A 24,646-nucleotide genomic window follows, 5' to 3' on the forward strand; every position below is an offset into this window, starting at 1 on the left:
TGAAAAAAATTAGTTATTGAAACTATTTTTAACCCAACCCAGCCATGAGCACTTGTTTATTCAGGTGTACATGCTGGTCCCAAGCGCAGATAAATGGGGAGGGTTAAGGAAAGACCTGGCAACCTACCTTGTAAAAATTTATGTCAAGAAAATTCCATGAAAACACTCTCAAATTATTTCAATATGGTGCCCAACGGTAAGACCCTCAGGCCAGAAGGTACCCAATGAGTGACTGAGAAAGAGCAAGGACCTGTAGAAAGTAGCTCTGGATTTTATGATGCACCTGGGACAAATCCAGTAGGGACCTTGAGTGCTGATGCTACCAATCATGAAAAGGTCTGTGCTGTATTTGGCACTGCATCAAAATACCTGGAATGTCAGAAGAATGAGCCAAGGTAAATTTGACACTGGTTGTTGTGGGTTTTTCGGGCTTCTTGGCCGTGTTCTGAAAGTGGTTCTTCCTAACGTTTCGCCAGTCTCTGTGGCCGGCATCTTCAGAGGACAGCTAACTGTGCACAGTTTGCTGTCCTCTGAAGATGCCGGCCACAGAGACTGGCGAAACATTAGGAAGAACCACTTTCAGAACACGGCCAAGAAGCCCAAAAAACCCACAACAACCATTAGATCCTGGCCGTGAAAGCCTTCGCGAATACATTAAATTTGACACTGTAAAACAAGAAATGATCAGATTGAAATTTGACTTCCTTGACGTTAGTGAATTACACTGGACAGATAATGGTTATCTTCAGTCTTAGGAATTTACTATCTATTACTCAGGTCATGATAACATGCATAGGAACAGAGTGGCATTTATTGCAAGCAAGCAAATGGCCCAAGTAGTGGATGGCTTCTCCACAGTAAACAATCATATAATGACAATTAGAATTCATGCCAATCCCATCAACACTACCATTGCTCCAGTTTATGCTCCAAAAACTGATGCAACATTGCAAGAGATCAAGGATTTCTATGTCACTATTGAAGATACATTGAAGACAATTCCAGGAAAGGATATTATTTACTTACCTTGTTATTTTAATGCAAAAAAAAAAAAAGGTTCCCAAAGAGAGGCAGGAATCACTGGAAGATTTGGGTCTGGAGAAAGAAATGACGCTGGTGGTTGATTGGCACAATTTTGTCAGGAAAATCAGTTTTCAGTCATGAATATATGATTTGAACAGCATGGTTATACATGTGGCCCTCGCCTAACGGACTACATTGCAATCAATTTGATCATATCCTATGTAATCAACGATGGGCCAGCTCAGTTCATGCAGTCAAGACTTATCCAGGTGCAGATTGTGGTTCAGACCACGAACTGCTGGTGACCAAGATCAAAGTCTAACACTGTAACATCAAGAAGACAACACCACCAAAAAAGTTTGACATCATCAAAATTACCCTCACTTATTCAACTGAAGTCATAAATAGGTTTCAAGTTTTGGACACTGATGAGAAAATGCCTGAAGAACTATGGCAAGAAATTCAATCAATCATCGTTAGCACAGCAGATGATTATGTACCACACGTGAACGTAGAGAAACAGTGTAAATGGCTCTCAGAGAACACCATCCAAATAGCTGAGAGAAGAAAGGCAACTGAAGCAGTGGGCAACTGTGAAGTGGAGAGGAGACTGAATGCTGACTGCCAAAAGGCAACGAGGAAAGATGGTGAAGTTTACTGGGAGAAGCGTTCTAAACAATTAGAAGAAGACTACAAAAGGACACACTAGGAATGCATTTACACAAATTAAAATGATTCAAGTAAGTTTCATTGCTTGTAAAGTTATCATCAAGAATAACCGAGGGAAAGAATTTTCAGACCAACAAGGTGTCTAAAAACAAGATGTCAAGAACAGATGTCAATAATATGCGGCAGAACTGTATGCCTCCAGCAAAGAGGGGCAACATCAAACTGAGGAGGAGAAGGAAATAGAACCAGAACCAGCTACACTTGATGAAGAGGTCATGGGAGCAACGAACCAACTGCCAAATAACAAAGCTCCAGGGGTCAATAACATCCCAGCAGAATTGCTGAGGCCAGTACAAATGGCAATTATCAGAGTCTTGTGCAAGAAAATTTGGGAAACTGATGCTGATGCATGGTCACAAAACTGGAAACAATCACTGTTACCAAAAAAGGAAGAACAAAAGATTGTTTTAACTATCACACAATTGCTCTAATCTCTCAGGCTAGTAAGATCTTACTGAAAATTAATGGTGATTGCAGCCAAGAAATAAAACATGGAATCATACTAGGTCACATAGCTATGATAGTATGAGTCAAATATGGAAAAGTAAGGATGTAAGCTTGACAACAAAGTGCAGATTAGTTTATGTAATCAATTGCTAACCGACCAAGATCGGACTATCACAGAACTGGTAGTGAAATTTTGGGCGGCATGCTACAGCAGACAGACTAGATAGCACAACCCTTAGACCTTGGCCATACATCGCTATATTTGCTGCTTTAGACATTCTTAGCTGTTTTTAGACATTTTACCTTTTGTATGACTATATATGCCACTCTCCTCAACGGTTTACCTTTTATCTTTTAGCAGTTTTACCTTTTATCCTTTTAGCTTTTTATCCTTTTTTTATCCTTTTTTTTAACCTCTTGTATGACTTTGTAGTACATGCTTGTCTATGAAGTTATGTATTCAATTTTGTATGGCTCGATGCCGTAATAATAAAATGTATGTATGTATGTAGTTCATGCCATTGTGTTCCCCATAACTACATACGGCTGTGAAAGTTGGATGTTGAAGAAGGTGGACAGAAAGAAAATTGATTCTTTTGACCTATAGTGTTGGCGGAGGTTCTTGCAGGTTCCATGGACTGCAAAAATAATAAAGAAGTGCTGAAGCACATAAAACTGGACATGTTACTGGAAGGTAAAATAACAAAACTTACACTTAGTTATTTCGGCCATGTCATGTGATCAACATCATTGGAGAAAGACGTTGTGCTTGGAATGCCAAAGAATGCATTGGCTGGATGTAATTAAAGCAAAAACTGCACAAAATATAACATAACAGAAAGAAGCGGTTCAAGATCAGAAATCATGGAGAAAGCTGGCTCATGGGATCACCAAGGGTGAGATACAATGAATAATTCAATACAATTTTTTCCCTGCCTGTCCTCTTAAAAAGGACCCAAGCTGGCTTCTGTTGTTGTTTAGTCATTAAGTCATGTCCAACTCTTCGTGACCCAATGGACCAGAGCACGACAGGTCCTCCTGTCTTCTGCTGCCTCTCGGAGTTGGGTCAAATTCATATTGGTAGCTTCAATGACACTGTTCAACCATCTCGTCCTCTGTTGTCCCCTTCTCCTCTTGGCTTCACATTTTCCCAACATCAGGGTCTTTTCCAGGGAGTCTTCTCTTCTCATGAGATGGCCAAAGTATTGCAGCCTCAGCTTCAGGATCTGTCCTTCCAGTGAGCACTCAGGCTTGATTTCCCTCAAAATGGATAGGTTTATTCACGCTGGGCATCTTTAAAATCCAACTAAAAACATGGTTCTTCACTCAGGCCTTCCCTCCAGTCAACTCTTGATTTTCTTCTTATTATTTTTCTTCTTATTTTTTCTATTTATATTATAGTTGTTTTGTATTATTTCTGCACTTGCTGTGTTTATTGTTTAAATTTTATGTTGGAAGCCGCCTAGAGTGGTCCATTGGTCCAGATAGGTGGGGTACAAATCAAATAAATAATAATAATAATATATAATAATAATAATAATATTTGCAGTCCAGGGGACTCTCAAGACTCAAGCACCACAATTCAAAGACATCAGTTCTTCAGTGGTAGCTTTGAATATGGGACCTTTGTTGGCAAGATGATGTCTCTGCTTTTTAACATGCTGTCTAGATTTGTCATTGCTTTCCTCCCAAGAAGCAGGCGTCTTTTAATTTCATGACTGCTGTCATCATCTGTAGTGATCATGGAGCCCAAAAAAGTAAAATTGGTCACTGCCTCCATAGCCTTCCCTTCCATTTGCCAGGAGATGATGGGACCAGTGGCCATGATCTCAGCTTTTTTGATGTTGAGCTTCAGACCATTTTTTGCACTCTCCTCTTTCACCCTCATTAAGAGATTCTTTAATTCCTCCTCACTTTCTGCCATCAGCGTGGTATCATCTGCATATCAGAGGTTGATATTTCTTCCAGCAATCTTAATTCCGGTTTGGGATTCATCCAGTCCAGCCTTTCGCATGATGTATTCTGCATATAAGTTACATAAGCAGGGAGAAAATGTACTCCTTTCCCAATTTTGAACCAATCAGTTGTTCCATATCCAGTTCTAACAGTTGCTTCCTGTCCCACATATGGATTTCTCAGGAGGTAAATAAGGTGGTCAGGCACTCCCATTTCTTTAAGAACAAGGTGGCTTACATAATTTAAAAACAACATTAAAAAGCTAAAAACAATAAGTGTACAAATACCAAAAAGGATCGAACAAATACTGCTATATGAGATGGTAAACAAAAGCCATACTAAATACAAGTTCAAAGCAGAAAGACATAACAATCCATTTAAAAATCCCACTCAGGCAGCCATTCACTGAAAGAAAGCCTGCCTGAAGAGAAAGGAATGTGAGCAAAGATGGGACGTCTTGGATGTCGAAATGATAATCTTCTGAGGAGCTACTAATGTAAGTTGTAGTGCATTCAACTCTGTTCTTCAGGGTTTACCTGTTCTCTGGCTGTGTGTAGGTGCTGCACGTGGAGGAGAACTCTACCAGTTGGATCCATCCGCATAAGGATCTAGTAGAATCTTACCCCACAGATTTTTTTTGCTCCTTGGTGAAAGCAGGATATAATGTTCTAATAGCACAACATGCTTGACATATTGACTTTAACCCATTAGTAAGTTACAACTTTAGGCCCATTGAATCACTGGAAATTACATAACTTAACTCACCAAATGCCCATTGATTCAAATTGGTCTACTCTAGAGCAACTTATTACTAGATTTCAGCCATTGTCTTGCTTTTGTATATCACATGTAGCTTATAATTAATGCTAATGAATGTATTTGCACTGATGTGTGCTAAGAATGACAATTTATTCCTCAGATGTTATCTGTTGTGATATGCCTTGGCTGCTGCTGCTGCTTCTTAAATCAACATGAACAAAATCTACCCAGCCATGCAAGCCCCACCAAAATGAATTTATTCCTACTGTGTTCTTAGGTTGATGAACTAGGTCACACAATTCATAATGCGCCTCTCAATTAGTAATGTCTGGATATTATGATGATTTGTTAACACTTGAGTACTATGAAATGGCCAAGACAAATCACTGGCTCTTTTGAGGAGAATGGCTCTGGTCATCAAAGAAATCACCACTTGAGGCCCTTAAAGCTGTAATCAATGCCTAATTTATGCACAGGTAGCTCTTTTGTTGTAGTTTCAAATTATAGTAGATTTCTAAATAATTATATTTTAAAAAACCCCAAGCATATCTGTTCGAATAATGCACATTGTTAATGTTGTGCTTTCACTTGAAAATGGACAATGTCACTAAAAGCAAAATTGCTTCTTCTTCTGTGTGAGAGCTCTTCGAACGTTTGAAGAATGAAATTCTGAGTAATATTTCTAAACATTTCTGATGTTCTTAAAGGTTCTATATTTAGGGTGAGCTGAATGTTACAAGGCTGTTACAATGGAAACAGACGATTATTTCAAATGCAACATTTCATTGGAATACGTTTTTAGGTGAGGCTTGCCAATGCAAGATCGTATATTTTTCATGCACCGGCACTGACTAGATTAATTTTAAATTACTAAAGCAATAAAGTTTCCACTTGCCCTGGGAGATTATTGTAAAATCTCATAGATCTTCCTGATATACTGCTCTCCCTCCCCACTGCAGTAAACCCACCTCCATTTAGTTTAAACTTTCTAATCAGCTAGTTTCATCTTTAAGATCTTAAGGTTTTCTTTTTTTAAAAAAATCCTATGCAGATATTTACTGTTCAGATTTTTCAGGGGAATACTTGAAGTCAACAAAGAGGCTCTTCATTGCTATTTGAAGAAAAAAATCAAGAATGCTATGAATATTTGTTCTCAATTTAGGATATTTGCTGTAGTTCTTTAAACTTCCAATTCTCTTTTCCAGTATGGTATAATCCAGTGGGAAAACTGGTTTTACCTGCCTGCATTTTTTCCCCTTTGCTATGAATGTGAATATGTATGTGTAGCCATTTGACACTGTACATACAATGCCTAAGTGTATTCTTTAGAAATACTTAATACATGGAAATAAATAAACAAAGGATGAACATAATCCATTCATACCCACATCAGAAGAACCATCTGGGCTTCAAGGGATCAGCATATTGGTTGATGGACTGTTGTTCTCTATTTCAGCCTTTAGGATAAGGATACTGATGTAGATCAGGCCTCTATTGATAGTGGAAGGCCCATCTTCACTCCTGGAACTATATTTAGTCCACACACCCCACCTTTTCATTTTTTATTTATTTGTTTTAAATTAAATTTTATTTTCAATCCATTCAAACCAGCATAACAGAACAATATCTATTGTATTACAGTAATAGTAGATTTCTTATTCATAAAAATCTTATACCTTCATATATACACACAGTTTGCATCATCTCTTTTTTTCAGTCTCTTCTGTGGTTCATTATTGCATTTTTATGTCTAGGTGATATTGTTTGGATTAACCAGCAGTCCAATCCCTTGTCCACTTGGTTTACTCTATTTCTTGACTCAATATTGAATTTCAACAGGGAGTGCCATTTCTTCATAAAGTTATCTTTTTCAGTCTCCCCTCTGTATAATCTGACCCAATTATCCACACACCCCACATGACAGCAGGGTTCTAGTCAGTTTGCTGGTCTGGCTATGGAGATAAGATAAGACCAGAGGTAGGATGATAAGACAATTGGGCCCCATGCCAGCATGTCTTTCTTTGCATAGCAGCTGCTTCTCTGCAGGGACAGGCAGTGTCGTATAAAAGATTTTTTGGAAGGGTGCTGAATAATATATGGAGATCACAGATATTTCATTGCTTCTGTGATGTTCCCTGAACAGACATATATATTCTTCCCGTGTAATCCCTTGAGCCTTGATGCTGGAGTCACTATTGTTTTCCTTCCTTCCTTCCTTCCTTCCTTCCTTCCTTCCTTCCTTCCTTCCTTCCTTCCTTCCTTCCTTCCTTCCTTCCTTCCTTCCTTCCTTCCTTCCTTCCTTCCTTCCTTCTCTCTCTCTCTCTCTCTGTCCCTCCCTCTTTCCTTCCTTCCATAACATTTTGGAAACAGATATTATCATCCAGCAATACTGGTAGGAATACATGGCTGATTTTCTAGTTATTGTGGGTGAGATAGTAATCCTTAGTGTCTTTGAATTATTTCAAATCGTCTGTCCAATGATTCTTTCTTGTGGTAGTCATGAGGTTCTAACTCATAGCACAGTGCTTGTAGCGCTATGGGGCGGTATATAAGTCCAAAAAAAAAATCTACTACTTTCTCCTGAACCAAGGCATTTCAGTTAATTATCAGTCAATACCTTGGCTTCTCCCAAGGCACAATAGCCATCCATGATGATGAGCCAGGACTTATAAGGTAATAATCAAAACAAAGTGGCCAAAACATATGTTCAGTCTGAGCAATAAATATGAAGTAAAAACATCAAACAAACCACAGCTAGAAGAACATTATGGCTGAGGCAAGGCCTCAGTCCAGGCAGAAAGCGTTTTACCTCTTTCTGCCTAAGAGGGCCCAATGGGCAACTTGGATGGTTGGGCAGTCTAGGATAGGTTTACCACCCCAGACAGATTCTGCCCCCCACAGGTTGATGATTCGCCACAAAGGACAATTCCTCAATGATCCAGACAGTCTCAGTTACAGTCCTGCAAACTGACAAATAATTTTCAAAGAAATGTGTACAGAGATTTCAGATTGTTACAAGAGAGAAGAAATAGTTGGACAATTTGAAATATAAACAAACAAAATATGATGGCATCTGCCCAATGAGACATTCCCGTGGTGTGGGGGAATTAGATTTCCTCAGCCTGTCTTCTTCCAGATGTTTTAGAGGTCAGCTCCTACATACCCTAGTCAGAATAGCAGATGGACAAGAATGCTATGATTTAGATGTAGATGAAATCCAAGACATTTGGACGGCATCACTGATGGAAATTTCCAATAGATCTTTGAAAACTGGATTAGAAATCCAACAGGCTACTATCAGCTCAGCTTGGTAAGGTAAAGCATGTTGCTTATATACGGCCCAATAGCGCTTCAAGCACTCTCTGGGCAGTTTAGAAGTTAATTATGCAGGCTACATATTGCCCCCCCATCCCGCGAGCTGGGTATTCATTTTACTGACCTCAGAAGGATAGAAGGCTGAGTCACCCTTGATCCGGCTACCTGGGATTGAACCCTGGGTCATGAACACATTTTTGGCTGCAGTACAGCAGTTTAACCACTGTGCCATGAAGCTCAGTAGAGGTTTGATCCCAAACAGTAGGTAATCAAGATCTTAACTTTATAAACCTATGAATTTTCATAAGACACTAATGATCTCTGGGCCAATCTTCCATGTTACTTTGTCATGAAGAATCATCACAAATGGTGGTTTTTATCCTGCCTGATAATGCCCAAACATTTTGTTTGAAGATGCATTTCCTTGATACCTTTAAGCCACTGCAGACTATTATACATCATGCTAGAAAACTATTGAATATTGATTTTCATCCTGCTTTAGGAAAAAGCCACTCCCACTGCATGATGATGCATTTAGATCAGACAGCTGCCATACGAAATAGACATCAGAAAACCCATGTGAAAATTATTATGGATACTGTCCTGTGCATTTCAAAACCAAGAGCGTAGCTTGAAGGAGGTGAAACAATAGTTGCTATGATACATAATAACTACCGATCCATTCGCTAAGCACTTGCTTTCAGAGCATATGACAGCTTCATCTATCAAATGATCCCAGAGAATACAAAAAAGAGATGCAGAATGCAAAGGTTAAAGAAAGAAGAGTGCTGTTTATTAATGCACCCAGTTAAAATGATGTGGTGATTATATATGTTATGACCGTGTATAGTACTTTCAGTTGCTGGAGGAGGTATTGGAGAGCCATCTCTCCACTGCCACCTGCGTCCTCATACATGTCAATGTTTCCACATTAGGGGGTTACAGAAAAGATTCTCCATATCGTTCCAGAAAAAAAAGACTAACACTGGTGTGTGTATGTGTGTGTGCATGCATGTGCATGTGTGTATGTCTGCACATCCCAACATAACATGTGGCCTTCAATGTGGAAAGCTTGTGCTCCAAGCAGACAGACAGACTGTCCATATCAAAAACTTCTGTAAGTATCAGCATATAGATCTATAATGGAAAACCACTTTAAGACAGAGGAGTGAACTTTTTTCTTCAGAGAAAAAGATTTAAGGGCTCATATTCCATTGCGGGATGGTACCAAAGCCAAAAGAATAGTGCCAAAAAAGTAGCATATTTAAGTTTAAAGCTTTTAGCACCATTAACTAAATCTCTCAGAAGAAGCATTTCAGCATCTTGGGGGGGGGAGGGGAAGGGAAGAGAATCAGACAAAAGCTGGAAAAATATCAGTGGTGGAACTCCCACGTCACGCCTGTCCATCATGGGAAGCTCAAGGGCAGGAGTCTATGAGAGGACAGGAGGGGGGCGGATCCGAAAGGACGGTTAGACAGTTAGATAGACAAAGAGGAGAGTTGGAGAAAAAAGGGCTTTTGGAAATAGGGAATTGAGGAGAGAGAGTTAGGAGATTGAATTGAGAAAGTTATGACAGTTTGGAATGTTGGAATGCTAGAAATAATAGGAAAGAGTTCAAATGCATAGAGAATAAATAGATAGAGAATACTGTACCAGTGAAGAAATACACATACCAACCAAAATAAAAGCAAATGATATTTAATGACTAATCCTAAACATCTGTGGTTTTCTCCTGTGATTTGCATAACATCTATAATATCAATAAATCTGTTGAATTGGCAACACATGACGCATCCAGAGGGTAGATTTGGGATTAGGGAAAAATAAACCAAAGACACAGGGTGTACGTCACACCATCATATGGGTATAGTATCATACTTTAATGGTCATAGCCATTAAAGGAATGCATGAGGGAAGAATACAGTCCCAAGACCTAGGACATCTCATCCTGTCATAGACTGTAATCTGGAAGATCCAAAGGTTGCAAGTCTGTAGGTGATCTGTAGACTGTAGGACAATAGTCATCTCTCTCTCTCTCTCTCTCTTTGTAAAGAGTTGATTCGTGAAGCTTCTGAGTCAGTTTAATCCACTTTGTGTAGCTTCTTATCACCAGAATTTACCAAAGCGAAAGATTGGGAGGTAGCAGGGTTTGGTAAATTCCGAAGGTAAATCCAACTTGTACTTCTGGGAGTTCTTGATCCACATACTGCTGAAGCCTACCTTGGAGGATTTTGAGCATAACCTTGCTAGCTAGCGTGTGAAATGAGTGCAATTGTATGGCAGTTGGAGCATTCTTTGGCACTGCCATTCTTTGGGTTTGGGATGTAGACTGATCTTTTCCAATCCTCTGGCCACTGCTGAGTTTTCCAAATTTGCTGGCATATTGAGTGTAGCACCTTAACAGCGCCATCTTTTAAGATTTTAAGTAGCTCAACTGGAATGCCATCGCCTCCACTGGCCTTGTTAGCTGTGCTTTCTAAGGCCTACTTGACTTCACTCTCCAGGATGTCTGGCTCAAGGTCAGCAACCACACTATCTGGGTTGTCCGGGACATCCAGATCTTTCTGGTATAATTCCTCTGTGTCTTCTTGCCATCTCTTCTTGATGTCTTCTGCTTCTGTGAGGTCCCTACCATTTTTGTCCTTTATCATGTTCATCTTTGCACAAAAGGTTCCTTTAATATTTCCAGTTTTCTTGAACAGATCTCTGGTTTTTCCCTTTCTATTATTTTCCTCTATTTCTTTGCATAGTTCATTTAAGAAGGCCCTCTTGTCTCTCCTTGCTGTTCTTTGGAAGTCAGCATTCAATTCTCTGTACCTTTCCCTATCTCCCTTGCATTTTGTTTCCCTTCTCTTCTCTGCTATTTGTAAGGCCTCCTTGGACAGCCACTTTGCTTTCTTGCATTTCCTTTTCTTTGGAATGGTATTTGTTGCTGCCTCCTGTACAATGTTACAAGCCTCCATCCATAGTTCTTCAGGCACTCTGTCCACCAAATCGAGTTCCTTAAATCTGTTCCTCAAATCCCCTGTGTATTCATAAGGGATTTGGTTTAGATTATACCTGACTAGTCCAGTGGTTTTTCCTACATTCTTCAGTTTAAGCTTGGATTTAGCTATAAGAAGCTGATGATCAAAGCCACAATCAGCTCCAGGTATTTTTGCTGACTGTATAGAGCTTCTCTATCTTTGGCTGCAGAGAACACAATCAGTCTGATTTTGGTATTGCCCATCTGGTGATGTCCATGAGTAGAGTTGCCTCTTGTGTTGTTGGAAAATAGTCTTTGTGATGACTAGCTTGTTCTCTTGACAAAACTCTATTAGCCTTTGCCCTGCTTCGTTTTGAACTCAAAGGCCAAATTTATCTGTTGTTCCTTTTATCTCTTGACTCCGTACTTTAGCATTCCAGTCTCCTATAATGACAAGAACATCTTTCTTTTGTGTCAATTCTAAAAGGTGTTGTAAGTCTTCATAGAATGGGTCAATTTCAGCCTCTTCAGCATTGGTGGTTGGTGCATAAACTTGGATTACTGTGATGTTGAAAGGTCTGCCTTGGATTCATATTGAAATCATTCTATCATTTTTGAGACTGTATCCCAGTACAGCTTTTCCCACTCTTTTGTTGACTATGAGGGCTACTCCATTTCTTCTATGGGATTGTTGCCCACAATAGTAGATATGATAATCATCTGAATTGAATTTGTCCATTTCTATCCATTTTAGTTCACTGACGCCCAGGATGTCAATGTTTATTCTTGCCATCTCCTGTTTGACCACATCCAACTTCCCAAGGTCCATAGATCTTACATTCCTGGTTCCTATGCAGTATTTTTCTTTGCAGCATTGGACTTTCCTTTCACTTCTAGGTGCCTCGGCAGCTGAGCATCCTTTCAGCTTTGGCCCAACCAATTCATTAGCTCTGGAGCTACTTGTACTTGTCATCCTCTCTTCTTTAGTAGCACGTCAGACTCCTTCCAACATGAGGGGCTCATCTTCCAGCATCATATCTTTTAGCCTTTTATTTCTGTCCATGGAGTTTTCTTGGCAAAGATACTGGAGTGGCTTGCCAGTTCCTGCTCCAGGTGGATTGCATTTTGTCAGAACTGTCCACTATGAACTATCCGTCTTGGGTGTCCCTGCACGGCATAGCCCATAGCTTCTCTGAATTACTCATGCTCCTTCACCACGACAAGGCAGCAGTCCATGAAGAGGGACATTCAACCTACCGAAAGGTTATTAAGGTGGTTACAGCTTAGCATGCTGGTCATTATATTGCTAGGCCTGCCTGCATTCTTCAGGGGAAGGACTTATTTTCTGCTTCTGAATTCTAATCAGATGTAATTGGTGAAGCAGATGGAGTGAAATTTCATTCCTCCAATTAAAGTCAACAAAAACAACAGCTTATAAGAGGCCCATGGTCAACCCCAGTATAAAGACGACACCATTCACTTAAGGGTATTTAATGGGTTATTTTGGATTTCATTTTAATGCCCAATTTGAATAATACATAGTGATCTGGCAGAGGAATAGCGATCAGTCTATTGATCTCCTTTATCTGAATGGAACAAAAATATTGCATTTCAGCACCTCTTCGATTATGAGACTCGCAATTAAGTGTGGGGGTCTGTGTGTGTTCTGAGGGGAACATAAATCTACTGTACTTTTATGTGAAGCAAATCAAGTGACACAATATTTCTTACATAGTCAGTGCCAATGGGGAATTGATTTAAAACATTGACTGTTTATAATGACTTCATTGTTCCTTCTGGCTCAATTGCTGATGTTTAGGTAAAAAAAAGGGCTTTGCGCATACTTATTGAACACATTTGGATTTAATGCATACTTTAAAGCAATGCATGTATCTCACTTATCAAATGCACAATTTGAAATCCCACTGAAACATTTGTCTTTACAGTTTTGATTAGTTAAAGTTCACTTGGCTGGTGAGCTCAGCTGTTTCTAGGATGTGAAAAGTTTTAAAATACATTTATTCTAAATGTGATTGACATTTTAAAATTTATAAATACAAGCAGTGCTGGTCATTTGCTTGGATTAAAACATGAGATAGCAATGGTAATTAAGTATCCATATGGTACTTTAAAATCTGCAAAATGTTAACATGCCACGAATTGGGAACAGATCTCTGCCTGCAGTTTTTCAGGATACAAACGTACGGAATCAGAACAGAACTGGGAAATTGATGGCCTTCCAGATACTGTTGGACTGCAATATCCATCAGATCTGGTTAGCGCAGCCAAAGGTAAGGGATGACATGAGGTGCAGTCCACCAAACTCTGGTGTGTCATGCATTCCCCATCCCTGAAACAGAGGAGAGAGAAGAGAAGAATTAAGATGAATATTGAAAAGGAATGCTAGAATGCAGGAAGAAGTTACAACACATGCAAAGTGCTGTGAAGGTGAGAGGTTAAGGATGAAATGCAGCGTTTTTCTCCTGAGGGGCAGGCAGTGCATGTATACATAAAACAATAGAACCATAGAACTGTAACATTAGAAGAAACAAAGGGTCAACTAGCCTAATCCTGACCAAGGAAGGAAATCCCCAGCAAGAGCAGCATCACAATTGGCCATTGAACCTCTTATTAAAAAACTTATATGAAGGAGTTTCCAAAGCATCCCAATTCTACCAATGAATAGCTTGCACTATGAGGCAGGTCTTTCTAATGGTTAGTGCATAAGGATGCTGGTTGCGGCACCCACTTGAAAATTTGCAAATCCTGTCTTTAGCTGCCATGCACTTATGAAGACCCTCTCTCCTTAACGGTAGAAGATACACACTCCTTCTCCCCACCCTTTCTGTCATATAATGGGATGACTTGTAGGTAAGCTGGCCTCTAGCAAATTGTGCAGCCACAGTGGTGCCATGGTGCCTATTGGTTTTTGGAGATGAGAGGAAATGATTCCCCCCTCCTCAGGGAAAGAGACAACCTGAGACTTCTAAAATGAGTTCTGAGTGAGCAAAATGTGCAAAATGGTGAGTAGGAATAACATTATTCCAAACTTTGAAGGGATGGGTTGTTATAAAATTAGAAGAAATGACAGATAGGTAACTCAGTGGGAAATAAAAAGAAGTTTGCATTCCATTATTGGCAGCTGCTGTAAAAATACAGTAGTCTAGATTTTTCTAGAGAGTCAGTTTGGTGTAGTGGTCCATTTCCTGGCATAATTCGAAGTGCTGGTTGTGACCTGAGAAGCCCTTCACACCTTGGGTCCAGGCTATCTGAAAGACTGCATTTCCCACATAAACCTGTCTGTGCCTTGAGATTTACAGGCAAGGCCTTTGTCTCAGCCATGATGTTCAGGAGAACAGGTGGAGATAACGAGGGTCTGGTCGGACTGTCCACTCATGCTTATGCTGCTGCCACGAGTTGCATGGAGCCTTTCTATTGCTCCATTGCTCACATTAGATTAACCAGTCCTGGCAGAAGGTGGGATGATGAGCCTCTCTGCCAGGTCGCAAAGTGGCTAATCCATCATGAGCAACAGAGCGTTATCTAATAAATAAATAAAATATCTCCACCTGTGGGGGGATATTCGTACACTATGCGAATGCAAACACCCCCATCTCTAATGTTCAATCATGAAGATGACTGAGCTATCAATACTATCTTTCACTGCAAATCACCTCTCACATAGCAACTGTGAGGATGAAAATGGGAAACAACAGAAGAACCTGGAGTCAGTCAATTCATTAGTCGGTCAATTGGTCATCAGTCAGTGGCCAGCAATTGCCCACCTTTACTGTAAATACACTAGCCCCATTCATTCCATTATTGTCGGTGAGTGATGTGTGGAGTTTCTTCACATGATCGAGAACCACTCTTCAACGAAAACTCTCTGGGCAAACACTGCTTCCTCAGGATGGACAGAAATAATGGAGGGGCAAGGCTGCTGTGCTCCCATCCTTATTTTTTTTTTTTTTTCATTTTAAGCCCTTGCTAAATGCTGACTGGAGCAGCTACAGGGTGCTGCAGCTTGCCCAGGACACAGGCTTGCTCTTCTCCCAGGAGGCACAGAGAGGAATTGAACTCTCCATGGGTTGAGGCTGGAAGATGGATTCCCCACTGTGTTTTCCTGAAGAGGCAGCCTTTGTCTTGAGTAAATTACCCAGTCCCAGAGTACCCCCCAGAAGAAGGGAACAGTAAACCACTTCTGAGTGCGCTACACCTAGAAAAACCCTAAAAAGGGTTGCCATACATCAGAATTGACTTAACAGCACACAAATATTATTATTACCAGCACTTGAATCTTATACAAATTCTAGATGCTGATACAGAGACTGGCGGCTTGAAAAAAGTTATCTAATAATCATTTCAAAGCAAACATATTTAGACCCAGTTATGTTCAAGATCATTCAGAGTCAGTGAAATATCATTTATACTGTGGCACCTTTGGGAGCACTGACGGTTCAGCCTCACATTCCCATGAAAACCTACTAATAATGATTGAATAGTAAAAACTAACTGGCTCATTCAAACCTAATGATGCTTTAGGCAAGCATTTATTGCTTCCCTAGTTTCCCGGTGGTCACTCGTATTCATCAAGCTACAAATATTGCTTTTAACACACAAGCCATCCCACCCCCTTTTATACAGGTGCCAATTTGAGGCCCTCTTCAAAGCTATTTTGTTATTGCACCAAGACCTATCATTTGGAGGGCCTCCACTGAGCTTAATCTCTAATATTCTATACAAAAAGTAGCCCTTCATTTTGGAGTACATACTGATATTCTGACATGGTCACCAGTCCTGGGGTTGCAAGGGAAAGAAAGATATTCTTCACTGGAGAGTGAAAGGGAGGCCAAGAGCAGAGGTATCAAAACTCTAAGAGACTAATTCATCTGTGAAGTGTGAGGTAGAAATGTGCGGGAAAGTGTGTGTGTTGTGTGTCAGAAATGTTCCAGCATTCCATACATTGTGCTGAAGGCCACCTCCTTTCCACCAGCTTGATTCTTTCTTGAATCAGCGTCATAGGTCTGTAATTCCACTGAATTCAAGGGTTCTGTGATTTGCATTTGAATAAAGCAGGATTTGAATGGCTGCTTTTCCCATTGTAAGGTGACTTTTTTCAGACCACTACCCTGTGGAGAAAGCTGTGGGATCTTGATTCTGGAATGGTCTTAATACAAAGCAGAATATGTCATGCTTCTCTGGGTTTTGCAAAGGTCCCCCTCCCCCCTGTTTTGAACCTTGATGTGGATCTTTCATTGGAGAATTCATGTCTGGAAGGGAACAGCAGCTGTGGAAATGCACACTGACGAAATGTGAACATAATATGGCCTATAGATGGAGGAGTGGGCTGATGTGCAGATCTCGATTTACTGGTAGATCTCTAGGCAGTTCTGAGCCAAATCAGAAATCATTTCTAGCTCATGCTCAGTTATCAATATCTCCTAGTATAAACACTTGAAAGACATGGTGCTAAATATTACATTAAAGTTCCCTCCTTAAAATTAAACAAATAAGGCAGGGTGATTGGATGATAAAAAGGTTGTGTGGAAGCACCCTTGTTTGAAATACTTGTCGACCTGGTTTATGCATGCAACAGAATAATGTAGGGATAGAATGAGCCACTTTAGTTGGCAATTGAAGAATCACATTTTTAAATGCTTTTACAGAACAACGACAGAAGAAAACTTTGTATACTTAGAAAATTAACACAGTAGGGAATGAATGGGAGCAGAGATGGGCACAAACTACCAGTCTGGCAGTTTGGCAGGGTTCATTTACCAGCCACACAGCTGATCAGTGGTTCAGTACCTTGCCCCCTCTGGCAGGTGCCCACTAGGAAGTGCCCCAAGGAGGCAGGGCAGGGAAGCCAGGGTGCTGCCTCTGAGCGTGTGCCTGCTGGCGAGGATAGGGCACTGAACTGTGAATCAGCTGTGTGGCAAATGAATCACGCTGAATGGCCAAATCATCAGTTTGTGCCCATCTCTAAATGGGACCATAGAATCTTACTCTCTAATGCATTAAGGGTTTAAAACTCAAAGCAGAATTCTCAAAGAAATGGTTGTTGCTGTATGAGAGAACATTAGGTTTGTAATTCTTTTGTATTCTGAGTGTTCACCATGTCATAGTGATGGTCTGTAATTCTGCTGCTCATTATTTAGGCTTTCTTTGCTGTTGTTTACACTTTGAAAATGTGTCCCATATCTAATACAGAGATTCAATGATCACAGCTGAGTTAAACACAAGTTCATCTGCAGAAGTTTGAAAATGTTGATGCTTCCACCATTACCCTGTTCCCTCCTCTCCAAGAGATGTACGGGGGAGATTCATCAGTAGAAATTGTGACTACCTGTGTTTCACCTTAGAAAACCTCTTAAGACTTAATAACATGGTGCCATCCTGTGGTGAGTGGTGAAAGTTCACATCTCTGTGTTCATGATGGGAATAGCTTCGGTACTCATTCCCTTCTTGAACAAGATGCAGACAAGGAAATTCAGTAGTCATTGTTTCATCACTAAAGATTGGTGATATAACCCCTGTATCACAAACCTTTTACATAAAAATAATATCACTCACTCCGTCAAATAATGTAAATACCAAAAAAGCTGCCCCCACCCCCGGCAAGAAGCTGATGCCTTTCTCTTTGGAGAACACTTGTAGCAAAGGTTTGTACACGGTTGGCCACATCTGATGGTTGCCATTTGGGAAATTACACCATGGAACTTCTGAAAATTTGAACACTTCCTTGATTTAGAATGCTCACGTAATCTTAAAACATCTTTTCTGAGCCAATGCAGATCATGTTTTAGTTTTTAGGTAAAGCAGGTTCTGTGTCTAAATCGCACTGGCCATGTGACCACGGGAGATTGTTTTTGGACAAACGCTGGCTCTATGGCTTGGAAACGGGGATGAGCACCGCCCCCTAGAGTCGAACACAACTGGACAAAAATTGTCAAGGGGAACCTTTACCTTTACCTAAAGCAGGTATACCAGAGACTTACTAACATTTCTTGGGTTCTGCGCATAACTGCAGTATGTTTTCACATTCTATTCTAAAAAAACATTTCAACATCGGTGCTGAAAAAAAATTTTTTATTCTTAATCTACATACAGTCAACTGTCCTACGCAATTGGTCAGTGGCAGTGGCAGTGGAGATGAGTAGGAGGCCTGGAGTGAATAAGAAAGGTGCTGAGGTCCATGAAGGGGAGCTTTCTGGGGGTGGGGAAACAAAGCAAAACAAAATGCCAATGATGAAGAAGTTTTGTTTCACTTCAGGAAAGCATGATTCCTTGAACCACCCACAAAATGAACCATGAACCAGCCCAGTTCATAGAATTTGTGGGTTTGTGGTTCATTTGGCAGCCAGCATATGGAGCTTTTGGTGCAGGAGAACATCAAAGACACTTTGATTTTTTTCAGTCTGACTCACTGCAGGAGGGCATTCAACATATAATGAATCATGAAGCCCTGAAACTCATCACGTAGGAAATGAACATAAGAACATAAGAGCCCTGCTGGATGAGGCCAAAGGCCCATCTAGTCCAGCTTTCTGTATCTCACAGTGGCCCCACCAGATGCCCCTGGGAGCACACGAGACAACTAGATACCTGTCTCCTGATACCTCTCCTCTGTATCTGGCATTTTGAAGTACCTTCCTTTTAAGCCTGGAGAGTATACATCCCCATCATAGCTTGTAATCTGCAATGGACTTTTCCTCCAGAAATCTGTCCAATCCCCTTTTAAAGGCATCTAGGCCAGATGCCATCACCACATCCTTTGGCAATGAGTTCCACAGACTAACAACACAACTAACAAATGCTGTGAATGCAGCATCTTTGCCTTGCCTGAAAGTTTTCTTATGTGCTGTTGAGCCTGAGCCTGATCCAGCAAAAGGAACAACATGAAATGCTAGCATGAAATTGCATTTTGAGTTCAAGCTGCAAATCAATTATATGTCTGAGATCTTTGGCAGATACAACATACATTATTTGTTCAGGAATTTTAAATTAGATATATTTTAAACATCTGTTCTTATGGAGAAGAAACTAATCAGCACCTCAGTGAGGAGCAAGGCGAAATGTAACATGAAATGTCTTTGTATTTAATATTTACAATTTTGTTAAATGCAAATAAGAGCAATGTGATAATGATGTCTGACCATTCTTCAAATTGCATATTGATGTCCACGAGATAATTCCTTGTAAATGCAAACAGCAATTTTGAGTGAGCGATTTGGTTAGAATCACAACAGGGAGAATGAATATTAAAAGTTGCCTTCCAAAAATTCCCAAAATTTTCAGTGTCACCTCAACAGCTGCTACTTGTGTGTTAAATTAAAAGCTATAGGGCTCATCCACACAAGGTTTGTGGCTCAAATTGATGTGGATTAAAACTATGGGTTCTTTCCTCATAGATCTAGAACCACTCACTCCAAGGTTTCATACTTCTTAGTCACATTCTTCCAATTTCAGTTCCCACACCATACTGCTCCTCCACCTTTCCCCTTCCTCATCATGCCCTCCCTGTTCTCTGTCCTTTCTCCACTCTTTGCTTCTTTCCCTCCTTTTTACACACCAACACCACCAGATGGCTCTTCTGCCAACTAAAGACTAACACATTCTAGCAGGAACTGGGCTGCCAAAAAACAAACAAATAAGACCCCCCACACCCCAACCAACAAACAAAAGGTTCCTAAGCACAGGGTGATAACTAGGGATGGCACTTTTGCATGTCAAGGACTTCTTCAGTAGAAGTCCTCAAACCAGCAGGAGCCCCACTGCTATTCCTATGCCTTTTGTCTGCTGAATGGGAAGAAAAGCACCCTGCTGCTGTGTGAAAGTCAGGACAATTCCCTGTTACTTCCAAAGGTTCATGGAAGGGTGAGTTCTGATGGATGCTGTATGGATTAATTAATTAATTCTTATAATTAATTAGTTAATTAGAATGAATCCTGCCTTTCCTCCTCTGGTTGACCAGGCTGAGACAGAACAACAGACCTGCGGCACTCATATTTCTGTTGCGAGTTCCATGTACCAGTCCAACCACTATACCACACTGGGATACTAGATAAATTGGATCTAAAGGCACCTGTTTTATCTTATCCAGAGTCCTATTATTTACACTTACTAAGTGCTCTTCAAGGTTCTTTAACGGTCTTGACACCAGCCACGCAACGATGGTCAACTAGACATATATTTATATAAGCTAGACATACGTTTATATAATTTTTTTCTAAAAATAAAATTTAACGATAAGTATCAATATTTATAAGAATTGTTGAGACTTTTAATTATGATTTGTACATTACATTGCAACTCATAACTGGTTGAAATTCTAAGACTTGCTAGGCGTCTCCTCCTCCTCTCATCTACTAGGGGATGGCTGAATACCATTATGGTTCTGTCATTTGACTTATGATGCAACACCTTTTTAGGTGCAATGCAACAGCACATCATTTTCTCCATTCTTTTCTCATTTATTTCACTTTGCATGATCAATCAGCAGTTGTTCCTTATTAGGTGACCAAAGTTGTCTGGTTTCTGCATTTCATGGGTTTATTTCTCTATTTTTAAATCTTTATTCACCCTTGCATTTCTCTGTTCATCACCTTCCTGATCTAAGAGATTCTTGCACTTATCCACATCTCAAATGCTTCTTTTTGTGGTAGGTTGTAGTAAAGTCCATTTTCCATGCCATGCAGTAGAACTAAGAATACTTAGTACCAAGCAGTGCATATTCTTGAAACCCCCAGATTTAGTTTTTTGTTGCATACTGAACTTGTCATCTACAGCTATTCTGGACCATCTTTATTCTAACTTCTACTGCATGCTATGATCTCGCTGTTTAATTATCCAGACTCCAAAGTAGCTATATTTGTCAACACATACTTTCATTTACGATCTTTAACAGCATTTCTCAGGCTTATTGCTTTTGACTGACTATCATGAACACTCTTAACATTCATTTTAAGACATGGTTCATTACTTACTTGGTTGACTTTACTGAGTAACCTTTCTATAGCATCTCAGCTGTCCTCTAGTATGACTAGCAAACTGATGGATGAGTTTGTATTTGTCATGACTAGAGTTTGGAAATGTTATTTTTCTAGCATAGTTGGCTAAGGATTCTGGGTGTTGCAGTCCAATATTGCATATTGTTAAGCAGTGGCATAATGGACTTTTCCTATTGGGTACTTCAGTACTTATTTTCATGGGCTGTGAAATTTAACAAGCCACAACAGAATCAATCTGAATTTATAATGACAAGCAGAAGATTAAATTTCTAGGGCCATAACTATCAATAAACTACTGATTTGATTAGCTCTCAGAGCTTTGGTTTATGGCATCCTGCAGTCAAGAGGTCTAATTAATATCATCTGTGAAACAGAGATACAGTGGTGCCTCACAAGACGATGTCAATTCGTTCCACGAAAGTCGGTGTTTTGCGAAAACATTGTCTTGCGAAATGCAGTTCCCCATTGGAATGCATTGAAATCCATTTAATGTGTTCCAATGGGGAAAATAGTCATCGTCTTGCGAAAATCGCCCATAGAGAAACTGTTTTGCAAAAAGCGGATCAGCTGTCAAAATAGCTGTCTTGCAAAAATTGGTCCCTTAAAAAAACGTTTTACGAGTCGTGGACCTAGCTGTCAAAATCGTTGTCTTGTGAAAAGCGGTCCTGAAAAAAAAAAAAAGTCTTGCGAAGCACGGACCAAAACATTGTCCAGTGAAAATCGCCCATAGGGAAAACCATTTTGCGAAGCACTATAGCGATCGCAAAAACTCATCATCTTGCGAATAAACCGTTTTGCGAGGTAATAATCTAGCAAGGCACAACTGTAATGTATCTGAAAACAGATACTAGAAAAATACTGTCCAGAGACGCCAAGATGTCTATATCTATGTATGGTAGTAAATAAGAAATCAAGAAAACCATGAGAAAATAGTTTTTTCAGTGACATTCTGCCTGTGCTTGATGGTATTGGAAGGGTCTCACAAACTGTTAAAAAACATGCTGAACAAGATAAAGGAAAAGAATCTTGCATTTATGCCTGCGCTAGTTGGGTTTAATGTAACGTGCTTGAAACAAAAATATTTATTTATTATTTATTTATTTATTTATTTATTTATTTATTTATTTATTGGATTTTTACCCTGCCCCTCTAGACCATGTCTACTTGGGGCGGCTTACAAAATAAAACGGATCAGTATAAAAATATATATAATCATAAAAATTACAATTGCAGTTTCAATTAGAACAATTAATTTAAGGAAGAATTACCAGGATGGAATAACATAAGAAAGGAAAAATAAGAGAGACTTAGTTGACTGGAGGGAAGGCCTGCTTGAATAACCAAGTTTTTAACTGGCTTTTAAAAACATCCAGTGAGGGTGCCAGCCGAATTTCTGTTGGAAGGATGTTCCACAGCTGAGGGGCCACCGCCGAAAAGGCCCAGTTTCTTGTTTTTTCCTTCCGGGGCTCTCTCGGCGTCAGACCCTTCAGCCACCCTGCTGGTTATGTCGGGTGATTCGGGTAGATCTGGGTGGGAGAAGACGATCTGCCAAATATTGAGGTCCCAAACCATTTAGGGCTTTATAAGTAATCACTAGCAATTTGAAGTCAACGTGGAAACAGATGGGCAACCAGTGCAAAGCAGCCAAATCGTCTATATTTTCATGAACTATCAACATCAATTCCATTGTTTTATAGTTGAAAGTGAAAGAATTTAATTCATCTTGCAAAAAACCTTTAAAAAAATAATATATCTTTGTGTATATTTCGCTTTCTTTAGCCTGTGGTTAAGAATACAGCAGCATTATTTTTCTAAAAATGTAGGCATAGGATTGACCTGTCTCGGTGTTTTATACTGTTGCAAGAGATAATCTAGTATTTCCTTCTGAGAGTGACAAATCTAACCTGATAAGTCAGTTTCTGCTAGAAGATGGATAGTGTCACAAGTTATCAGAAACTTAATACATACACTGGGATACTGGGACCTTTGTAAGTGGGGTTTAAAGACCAGGATCAAGAAGTTTAAAGGCATCAAGCATCCAAAAGAAATTACTCCAGTGGGAGAACTGCAACAGTCTACAGAAGTACAATTTCATTGACTGGAACTTTCAAGGAATTACAGAGGATTGCAAAGGTACAACTGAATATATTTATTTATTCTGTTTATGGCTGAAGCTCTCAGAATTACACATATAATAAAACAACAGGAAAAAAGTCCAAAGGTATTTGGACTGTGAACATCTCTTCAGTAACCTGTTGTCTTTCTGCTGCCAGGCAAAGACCTTCATGTGCAGGTGGATGTTTAATAACTGATTGGTTGCTAAGGACAGTGTTTTAACAAATGTGCCAGGGTGTGACTACACAGTGGGACAAATGTGAATGGATCCATTCTGAAGTCACAACCAGGAAGTCAGTTTTCCCCATGTTAATTCCACTTCAGTCAGTCGCACAGGCGTCAGCAGAGAAAGGGAAGGAAACTGGCACCTCAGCCTTGTTTTCAGCTTGTTAAAGTAACTCTGCTCTGCTTGTCCAGATTTTCAGAAGTCATGTTTTAAGCAAAGCTACCTTTACAAGCTGGAAACAAGCCCTACTGATAACTACCTTCTCTCCTCCTCCCAATTCCTTGCTCTTTTTGGTCACCTAACTGCCTAGGACAGCAAGCCTTTAAAAGGAAAAGAAGAGAAAGGGAACAGAAAGGGAAGGGAAAAGAAGAAGGAAACAAGCACACCTCAGCAGCATATTTGGGTAGGATCCAAATGGCAGCCAGTTTCCCCACTGCCCTGCCTCTCTCATTGTAGCTACAACTGGGTGCAATGCCTTCAAATATAACAGTCACAAATCCTTCCATATTGGCTCAAGCAATTACACTGCCTGAACCAATGTGAATGCATTTGATTTTAAAAAAAGAGTAGAAGCCACAGTAGTAAAGGTAAACGTAAAGGTTCCCCTTGACATTTTTAGTCCAGTCATGTCCAACTCTAGGGGGCAGTGCTCATCCCGTTTTTCAACAGTTATCCAAGCGTTTTTCAAGCCATAGAGCCAGCGCTTGTCCAAAGACAAGTTTCCATTGTCACGTGGCCAGCGTGACTAGGGAACGCCGTTTTAACTTCCCAATGAGATGGTACCTATTTATTTACTGCCATTTACATGCTTTCAAACTGCTAGGTTGGCAAGGAGCTGGGACAAAATGACAGGAGCTCACTCTGTCACGTGGATTCGATCTTATGACTGCTGGTCTTCTGACCCTGCAGCATAGGCTTCTGCGGTTTAGCCCACAGCGCCACAGTAGTAGAGGAAAAAAATTTGGATGGGGGAAAAATTCCAGATTGATTTGCATTGACTTCTATGGAAGGCAAGAGAAAATACTACAAAATGACTGTCCCAATCCCAGAGTATTTCCTGCATTATTTGTCATAAATTTGCTCCCTCAATGTGTTTTTATT

This window comes from Pogona vitticeps, chromosome 2 (genome assembly GCF_051106095.1).
Source record: "Pogona vitticeps strain Pit_001003342236 chromosome 2, PviZW2.1, whole genome shotgun sequence".
NCBI classification, from domain to species: Eukaryota; Metazoa; Chordata; class Lepidosauria; order Squamata; family Agamidae; genus Pogona; species Pogona vitticeps.